Source organism: Physeter macrocephalus, chromosome 7 (assembly GCF_002837175.3).
Source record: "Physeter macrocephalus isolate SW-GA chromosome 7, ASM283717v5, whole genome shotgun sequence".
NCBI lineage: Eukaryota > Metazoa > Chordata > Mammalia > Artiodactyla > Physeteridae > Physeter > Physeter macrocephalus.
Window position 1 is genome coordinate 139,577,107 of NC_041220.1, and position 10,871 is coordinate 139,587,977.

At 37.6% G+C, this 10,871-nt stretch overlaps 1 pseudogene; it reads right to left on the bottom strand.

Annotated features, from left to right (window-relative positions):
- Window positions 1-5,231: 5,231 nt before the first annotated feature.
- On the bottom strand, window positions 5,232-9,446 carry LOC129392268 (NADH-ubiquinone oxidoreductase chain 5-like; annotated as a pseudogene).
- Window positions 9,447-10,871: the final 1,425 nt, after the last annotated feature.

Here is a 10,871-nt window from a genome sequence, read left to right on the forward strand (position 1 = left end):
CATTATGTCTTCAGGGTCCATCCACATTGTCACAAATGGCAGGATGCCCTTCTTTTATATGGCTAAATAATATTTCATTGTTTATATATACCACAACTTCTTTATCCATTTATTCATTGATAGATACTTAAGTTATTTCCATGTCTTGGCTGTTATAAATTATGCTGCAGTGAACACGTGGGTGCCTATATCTTTTCGAGTCAGAGTTTTCATTTCCTTTGGAAAAATACCCAGAAATGGAATTGCTGGATTGTACGGTAGTTTTTTTTTTAATTTTTTGAGCAACAATCATACTGTTTTGCAGAGTGGCTAAATCAAATTACAATCCCACCAACAGTGCCCAAGGATCCTCTTTTCCACATCCTCACCAGCATTTGTTGTTTCTTGTGTTTTTGATGATAATCATTCAGACAGGTGTGAGGTGATGTCTCACTGTGGTTTTGATTTACATTTCCCTGATGATTAGTGATGTTGAGCACCTTTTCATGCACCAGTTGGCCATCTGTATATCTTCTTGGAAGAAATGTCTAGTCAGTTCTTTGCCCATTTTTTAACTGGATTATTTTTTCCATTGAGTTGTTTGAGTTAGTTCTTTATAGATATTTGGATATTAACCCTATCAGATACATGATTTGCAGATATATTTTCCCCATTCCACGTGTTGTCTTTTTATTTTGTTGATTGTTTTTTGTTCTGCAGAAGCTTTTTAATTGATATAGTCCCACTTTATTTTTTATTTTATTGCTGTGCTTTAGGTATCATTGTTGTATTTATAGATTAAATGAGCTATAATTTAATTACATATTTTCTTTAAAATGTTCATAATGATCTTAAGGTTATAAATATTTTACCAAGTTTCTGTAACATCATTTAATAAATCATGTTTTCTTTGATAACTTTAATATTTTAATTTTATAAGTATAAAATAGATTCTCACAATTCCTTTAATTTGCAATCCTTTATCATGGAGAATAAACATTTTTTATTTGAATTTTGTCTAATTAGCTCAATTGTTAGTTTTTTCCCACTTAACTGTTGAAGTATTACAGTTTGATAACTTTCCTATAAATTACAGTAACAAAATAGATATATGAACACCTATTAACCCATTGATAGAAGTGTTTTCCTCTTCTATTGTGCTTTTTGAGTTTTATTATATTCACTCTAAGTTTTAGTTTTCATACGTTATAATCTGCCAATATTTTCCATCATAAATTTTCTGCTGTTTCAAGGTTGAGAAGTTTTGTTGATTCTATTATTTGTCCCATTAAATTATATTTTGTATTTCTCCTCTTATTCATGAGATTTAGTTAGGAGTATAAGACAGTGTTTGTCAATGCAGAGATCAAAACTATATGCTATCAGACGCATGTGGTTTGTTTATACAGTTTAAAGCAGTCTCTGGTCTTGAGATCTTGGGAAGTATGTTTTTACAAGTGCCTGAGTTGACACTGAAGAACACTTGAGAACAACTGGCATAAGATGGATAGAACTCAGTATTTGCCCCTAAATTACTGACTGTATTAAGATACAACTCTTTATTAAATAACATTGTACACTAACTTATATTAAAATTGTGTATGATCATGAGATATTAGGCTTTATATTTAATGGATTGCATTCCAAGTTCTCTATTCTGCTAATTTATTTCTCTGTTTGCCTCTACAAAAGAGAAATTTTTAAATGTTTGATTTGAAAGAGTTTAATTTTAAACTTAGTTTCTGAAAGGAAAATAGTCCAGCTGTCCCATATTTTCTTCCAAATGTCCTACAACATTGTCTTTTTATTTCCATTATGTTTTGTAAACATTCTGTCAAGTTTTAAAAATGTCCTCTTAAAAATTGTCATCTTGGTGTTGTTTAAACTTATATGTTTAAATCAGGAAATAGATATATATTTTTTAATATTTAGTGTTTATATCCAAGAGTATGATGTTTGTCTATTTTCAGATCTTTTGATAATTAAGGCTTTGCCCTTTTTAAAAAACCTGACCATCTTTAGTTTATATTTATGGCTTATTATATATTATATATTATTTTTGTTATAGTACATGGAATCTATGTTTTTATTATATCTTATTTAGAGGTATTTTCATGATGTTCAGCAGTTGATCCCTTCTTTGGAATTTTATATGTAGTTCAGATTTCATACTATATGACAAGGCAGAGAAAAATAAAAATTTAGTGGTAAGAAAGAAGTTTATGTAAGTTCCTGGGTCATCCCCCACCCCCTCTTCCATATCTTTCCCACAATATCTCAATAGCCTATCCAACGATGATCATCTTATTTCCATAGAAATTAAGTTTTAACATATATTCAATCATGCAAGCTATCCTTTCAGTCCCTCATTGCTCCTCCACTCCACTAATTTAGTAAAGGGTTGTTTCAATTGCCCATTGCAATTTTCAATCAGTACACTACTTTGGTAAACGATGGAGTATAGGATAAATTCAGTATATATGATGCTTCTTAGCCCATTGTTGTACTGCATCTTTAATAAAAGCAGATGCGTTGATCAGGTGGTATATAAGCAGAGAATCCAACTTGAAATTATATTTTTGACTCTAGACCTATGGCTGTTGAATCTAGGAGGATGTCTGTCTATATGGGTGGTGAATATCTAAGTAGTTAATTGGTATGATGGGAGTGTTTTGAGGCTGATCTGTTTTGATGGGTGTTTGTTTTAGATGAGGCGGGGAGAGTGGAATGCTATGTCTATTGTACATATGTACACATATAATATTGTTATGTCCTATAACCACTGACTGAATTGCACACCATGGATTGTTCCTGCTGGTAAATAACTTTCCGTTGAAGTCCAGCTACAACTTGCTTGACTGTGTTAAGACCTTTTAAGGTCATAGCTGAGTCCAAACATCCCCCCTAAAAATTAAAAAATACCAAATGCATGAAATCACAGTTATGTGTGAGCATGGGCTGATTACTCATTAGTCCATCAAGATGTCTTATTTAAGGGGAAAGAGTGGGCGATTTTAGGTGAGATGGCCCTGAAGTAAGAACCAGATGTCTGATAAAGTCCATCAGTAGAATCCCTTACAAGTCATGGGCCCGGAGTGAGAAGAGCGACACCTGCCGAGCAGGTTGATGGTTTCACGTGGCCTTGTGATTAAGCTCGTGATCTAATGGACAGGATATGCATGTTGACAGGAATTGATTTGACTTAATGTGCTATGTACGATTAATAATCTGTTTGTACTGTGTAATACTAATAATAAGATGTACATGCTTATAAGCATGGGGTAGATAATGTAATGCATGATTATACATATAATGTAATATGTACGTATGAGGTATATGTACTTATTAATGTGGTAGTACAAGTATGTACGATGTACATAATAGTTTGTGATAAAATGGACCGTTTTGATACTGACACAGTTATTAATAATTTTGTAAATGTCTTATATTTTCAGGGAATAGTTTAAGTAGAATTTCAGCTTTGGGCGCTGGCGGAGAAGCTTAGGGCTTCTTCCTTGAGTCTTAGGGAGGTGTGTTGTTCTCCTCTTCTGGTTTACAAGACCAGGGTAATGTGATATACTACAAAGGCTCTTCATTTCAGGAAATTATTTTCAATGGTCCGATAATGATGAAGGGGTGTTCTACAGGTTGCCCTCCAATCCATGTTAGTGTTAGTAGGTCTGCCACTAGCACTCAAAATAAAAACTGGCTAAGAGGTCGGAATATTATGCTTCTCTGTTTGAATGTGTGGAGTATTGGGATAAATGCTAGAATTAGGATTAAGAGTAATAGGGCTAAGACTCCTAGTTTGTTAGGGATTGTTGGTAGAATTGCGTATGTGAATAGAAAGTACCACTCTTGTTTCGTGTGTGGTGGTGTGTTGAGTGGATTTGCTGGGGTATAGTTGTCAGGGTCTCCTAGAAAGTTGGGTGAAAATAGGACTAGTATTAGTGAGGCTAGGATTAGTAGTAGGGCGCCCAGGATGTCTTTGATTGTGGAATAGGGGTGGAATGGAATTTTGTCTGTGTCAGATGGGATTCCTGTGGGGTTGCTGGATCCTGTTTCATGGAGGAATAGTAGGTGGACAGTCGCAAGTGCTGTAATGATGAAGGGGAGAATAAAATGAAAAGCAAAGAATCGTGTGAATGTTGCTTTCTTTATGGAAAAGCCACCTCAGATCCATTCGACAAGAGTGGTTCCCATGTATGGGATTGCTGAGAGCAGGTTTGTAATAACTGTTGCCCCTCGGAATGATATTTGCCCTCATGGTAGTACATAGCCTATGAATGCAGTAACTATGACTGTTAAGCAGTAGAATAATTCCAATGTTTCATATTTCTTGAAAGGTGTAGGACCCATAATATAGGCCACGTCTTATGTGAATGTAAAGGCAGATAAAGAATATGGAAGCTCCATTTGCATGCATGTATCGAATGATTCACCCATAGTTAATGTCTTGACAGATGTGTGCTACTGATGAGAAGGCAGTTGTTGTATCTGGTGTGTAGTGTACTGCTAGTATTAGGCCTGTTAGGATTTGTAGGATCAGGCAAATGCCTAGTAGAGAGCCAAAGTTCCATCATGATGAGATGTTTGATGGGGTTGGGAGGTCAATAAATGTATTGTTGATGATCTTTGTTAGTGGGTGAGTTTTTCGGATGTTGGTCATTGATATTCTTACAGTTGAATGACAACGATAATTTTTCATGTCATTGATCATGGATGGGACCCGTGTGAGAACGATGATGACATATATTGTATTTATTTTAAGTGTTATTTTTGTGATCAGTTCTGTGGGGTGTTCTTCAAAACCTTCGCCTATTTATGGGGACCTTGGGTTGATCTGAGTGGTGGTGTTGGGTGCGGGATCGTGTTGAGCTTTGGTGGTTCATGTTTAGGTTTGATAGTGGTTTCGATTTTTTTAGGAGGGATATTAGCTGTGTTTGATTATATGACGGCTATGGCAACTGAGCTGTACACTGAGATTTGGGTTTCTAATAAGACTGTTTTGGGGGCATTTCTTTCAGGGTTGATAATAGAGTTTTTGATGATATTTTATATTTTAAAGGATGAGGAGGTGGAAGTTGTGTTTAAGTTCAGTGGGTTGGGAGATTGAGTTATTTATGATACTGGTTACTCTGGCTTTTTTGGTGAGGAGTCTATAGGGATTGCGGCATTATATACTTATGGTAGTTGTTTGGTCATTGTTACTGGCTGGTCGCAGTTTATTGGTGTTGTGGTTATTATGGAGATTACTCGTGGTAATTAAATAAAGCATGCTAAGGGTGAGAGTAATGAGGAATGATAGGAAGTATAGTTTGATAAGGCCTTTTTGGCTTGAGATTTGCGTGGATCATTTTAGTTGAATAAGGGATGTGGTTTTTGGTAGAATGTTTTCTAGTCAGATTAAGTCTAAAAGGGAGGATGCTGATTTTTGGTTTTTTAATAGGCTTAGGTAAGGAGATAGACGGTGCATGATGGTGGGGAAATATCCTAAGAGACTAGAGAATTTAAGGGAATTTGAGGGGTGGATGAATTTTAAGTTTTGTGTGTTAAGGTTAATTTTGAGGGTTAGTAGGAAGCCTAGGGTGGTTACTGCAAGGGCAGTTCTAGATGTAAGGGTATGGTTATTAGGGGTACTGTAGTTGGGGGGATGTTGTTGGAGTTAATGAATCCAGCGGACACTTCCAATTAGTAGGCGTTTGATGGAGTTAATTAAGAGGGGGTTGTTTTCATTGATGGGGGTTCGGGGAGAGAAGCAGCGTTGGCCTAATAGAGCGAAGAAGATGATGCGGGTGCTATAGGCAGCTGTGAGGGAGGTGGCAATTAGAGTTATTAACAGGGCTCAGGCATTGGCATAAGACGTGTCCGCGACTTCAATGATCAAGTCTTTAGAATAGAAACCGGTGAGGAAAGGCATTCCCGTCAATGTCAGACACCCGATAATAAGGGCTGTTGTGGTGAAGGGTAAAGCCTTGAATGGCCCCCTCCTGTTTTTCGAGTATCCTGTTCGTTGTTCAAGCTGTGGACAATGGATCCGGAGCATATGAATAGCATGGCTTTAAAAAAAAGCCTGTGTGCAGATGTGCAAGAATGCTGGATAGGGTTTGTTGATGCTGATCGTTACCATTATTCGGCCTAATTCTCCTGAAGTGGAGAAAGTGATAATTTTTTTAATATCATTTTGGGTGAGAGCACAGGTAGCTGTGACTAGGGCAGTGAGGGCTCCTAAGCATAGCGCTGTTGTTTGAATAAGTTTGTTGTTTTCTGTTAAGGGGTAAAATCGGATAAGTAGGAAGACTCCTGCCACAACTATTGTGCTTGAGTGGACCAGGGCTGATACAGGGGTGGGGCCCTCCATGGCTGAGGGGAGCCAGGGGTGAAGTCCAAATTGGGCTGATTTTCCGGCCGCGGCTAGGACGAGTCCTATAAGGGGGAGGTCTGAGGGACTTTGGTCGAGTATAAAAATTTGTTGCAGATCTCCTGTGTTTGAGCTAAAAAGGAATCATGCTATTGATATAATGAACCCGATATCCCCAATGCGGTTATATAAGACTGCTTGGAGAGCAGCTGTGTTTGCACCTGCTCTTCCATACCATCACCCAATGAGTAGGAAGGATATCATTCCAACCCGCTCCCATCCAGTGAAAATTTGGAAGAGGTTATTGGCAGTAACAAGGATTAACATGGTGATGAGGAAGAGGAGTAGGCACTTGAAGAACTGATTAATGTAAGGATCTAAGTGTATGTACCATATTGAGAACTCCATAATGGACCATGTAACAAATAATGCTACTGGTACGAATAGTATTGAGAAATCTATTTTGAAGCTAAGTGTTGATGTAAGGGTTTGAATAGTGACTCAATGTCAGTTTGAAATGATTATTTCTTGGCCTGTGTGGAGGAATATTATTGTTGGAACCAGGCTGGTAATAAACGCACGTGAGAGAGTATTTTTTACGTATGATGGATATTTATCACTTTTGTAGAAATTTGTGTTAGTTATTATAATCGGGACGATTAGCATCAGTAGTGTGACCAGGGCAAGAGAGGGAAATAGGTTTATTACTTTTATTTGGAGTTGCACCAAGTTTTTGGATCCTAAGACCAATGGATAACGACTATCCTTTAAAAGCTTGAAAAAGCCATACCGTTAGGCATGGGGGCATGAATTAGCAGTTCTTGCAATACTTTCTCAGTAAATAAGTCTCAGTCTTCTGTTACTAGATTGACAATCTAGTGGGTTTTTTTAAACTATATTTACAATACAGGGGGCCCAGGATGATTTTGGGGTTTAGCGACAGGAATAGGAGGGGTAGAATGTGGAGGGCTATAAGGGCCTTTTCTCGTGTGAAGGAGGGTGTAATATTATTAATATGGTGTGTGTATTTACCGCGTTGTGTCATAATTAATATGTATATAGAATATAGGGCTGTAATTACAATGTTAGTTCCTCTTAAGATAATGGTGAGATTTGATGATGAGAAGGTTGTTATAGCTACGAATAGTTCCCCGATTAGATTGATAGTTGGGGGTAGGGCTAAGTTTGTCAGGCTTGGCCAGTAGTCACCAAGTGGGTATTAGTGGGAGGAGGGTTTGTAAGCCTCGGGCTAAAATTATAGTTCAGCTATGGACTCGTTCGTAGTTTGAGTTTGCTAGGCAGAATAATATAGATGATGCGAGGCCATGGGCGATTATTAGAGTGGTGGCTCCTGTGGAACTTCAAGGAGTCTGGGTGAGGATAGCTGCAATAACAAGTGCTATGTGGCTGACAGAAGAGTATTGGGTAATAGGACAGCTCTGGGCCAACTCTTAACTTCTCTGTTGTGGAACGAATGTTTGTTTCCCGCCCCCCCCGCAAAATGAATATGTTGAAACCCTAAACCCCAATGTGATGGTATTAGGAGGTGGGCCCTTGGGAAGTAGTTAGGTTTGGATGAGGTCATAAAGATGGAGCTCCCATGATGGGGTTAGTCCTCTTACAAGAAAGGGAAGAGACACCAGAGCTTCTGCTTTTTGCCTTGCTAGAATCTAGGAAGAGGGCAGTTGTCTGTAGCCAAGACTGTAATCTACCAGCACCGTGATCTAGGACTTCCCGGACTCCAGAACTGTGGAGAGCAGATGTCTGTTGTTTAAGCGCCCCAGTCTGTAGTATTGCATTATAGCAGCCACGCTAAGACATTCTTAGTGGGTGACCCAGGGCTGTCCTTCTTCTGTCTCTTACGTTTGTGTTGAAAAACAGAACAATCGTTACCACATTTCAAGCTTTTAAGTGCCTCAGATTAGTGGGATGCTTTTCTATCCACCAATTGTTTCCATGATTAAAAGCATCCACACCACTCATCTCACGTACAGGAGAGACTTCTTTGAAAGAATGAATACAGGCATCCACTCACGAGTTCCAGTATACTTCTGAAGTTGGAAAAAGATTCTTTTGAGATTATCAGCACGCCGCCTTTGATTTTTCCATTTTAAACCCACAAAAATTTTTATAACATAGCGCCCCAAATTGAAATTTAATTTTCCAGTTATCTAAAACCCATCTTAAACTGTACTGTTAATCCATTGTCTATCGCCTGTATTGCTAAAAAATATATACCAGGTAATTATTGTTGTTATCTAATTCTTCTGGATGCCATATAATTATTGTTATTATCTAATTCTTCTGCCCATTAAGCATATTTACCTCTTCCTTCTTTGGTCAAAGTACAGCCCTTAAACAGGGGCAGTATAGCTACCATCTTTAGATCATGTGCTGGTCTGGCATCCTCAGATACTGATCATAGGCAAGGAACTATTTAGCTTTGGGGTTAGTTAACTCCTCAGGGGTATCTAATGTAGGACTCAAAGTCATGCCAGTTACCTGTTTATAAATGCAATATCTATCCCCAAGTGTAATCCCTCTAACAGTGTCCTAAACATACCATATCCATTTGACAAGGTGACCCTTCTTGGTATTTCCTTTTCTATTGAAATGCTATTGTGACATAAACCATGACATGATGGGTATTATCTCAAATAATTTTCTGTTCTTCTGGTAATAGAAGTAGATTCAGTGAAAGCCAAAAAATAATCCACTAATTGTCTTTCAAAGGGTATATATGATAAGAATCCGTCATTAATTTTCTAGTCCAAAATCTTAGCAGTCAGCATGATGTTGAGTTACTGACACTTTTAATATCATTCAAACATTTAGGTCCTAAGAAGGGTGATCAACTGTCCTGATTTGTCTGGACTGTATAAGTTTAGCACTGAAAGTCTTGAATGCCAGGAAAATCCACGCTAAGCTATAAAAGGTTTCAGTAGTCACTGTAGAAGGCTGAGGAAAAGTATAAAACCCATATGATCGGCCAAATATAGCGACTGAAAGAAACACTGTTTTTGGTGTCAAATGGGTATGGTATAGATTATATAACTTCCATAATCACAATCACTGCTTTTACCTGACTGCTGATATTGGTAACCATGATTTACAACTCACAATAATAAATAATCCGTTGTTGAATCATTCGAAATGATGTGATTTAAGTGTGATATGATCACTTGTGGAGTAATTGTTGTGCCTTTTATTGCAATACTGCTAGTTTTATTTATAATATTGTGAATGTTGTGACAATGTTTTCTGAGAGTTCAGATAGTGAATATGCGGATGATTACCATACCAATGCCAGCAAGACTCAGATATCACTGACAAAGAAGGTTCACACCTGGGTTATTTTATTGGCAATGGAAGGACACATATAATGGCATTAGGACCCAAACAGAGCATCCTGTATGATGTGCAAAAAAGAATTCAAAATTGGGCAGAGTGCAGAAGGAGGTATAAAATCACATAAAGGAGACTGAATCTCACAAGTCTTGGATGGTATGGGCAAGTTCTAAAGCAATGGAAACGTTTATTGTTTCCCCAAATGCTCGGTCCAAAATAGTGAGCCCTGAATTAGCTTGGACATACCACATGAGTGAACATGCATTACCATAGTGCTCTTTTCATTGCTTCCTTAAACAGGGTGGAGTTGTATTTCCTGAGTCAGAGATTGTAACTACAATGTCCTCTGGGTAAGCAAAAGAAGACATTTTGATAACAGATGTGTTGGTGTCTTATAGTATTATACTTGGATGAATAGTGTCCCTGAAAATTCATATCTTTCCAAAACCTCAAAATATGAACCTCTTCAGAAATAGCCTTTGCCGATGTAATCAGGTTAATTTAATCAAGTTAATATTTTTAAAAAATTTAAAATTTTAAAATGGGACTTGTGACTTGCTTTTATTTTTTATTAAGACTTTGTTTAAGAGCAGTTAAAGGTTCACAGAAAAATTGAAGGGAAGGTACAGAGATTTCCCATCTACCCCCCGCCCCTACACATGCACGGCCTCCCCTATTATCCACATCCTGCACCAGAGTTGTATATTTGTTACAATTGATGAACCTACATTGACACATCATTATCACCCAAAGCCTGTAGTTTACATTATGGTTCACTCTTGGTGTTGTACATTCCATGGGTTTGGACACCTCTGTAATGACATGTCTCCATCATTAGGATATCATACAGGGTATTTTCACTGTCCTAAATAAAAAGCCTCTGTGCTCCACCTCTTCATCCCTCCCCTCTACCTCCAGTTGCTAGCAACCAGTGATCTCTTGATTGTCTCTATAGTTTTGCCTTTTCTAAAATGTCAGAGTTGGAATCATACAGTATGTAGCCTTTTCGGATTGGCTTCTTTCACTCGGTAATACGCACTTAAATTTCCTCTATACCTTTTCATGGCTTAATAGCTCACTTCTTTTTAGTGCTGAATAATATTCCACTGTCTTTGTATACTACAGTTTACTAATCCAGTCACCTACTGAAGGAAATCTTGTTGGCTTCCAAGTTTTGACAATT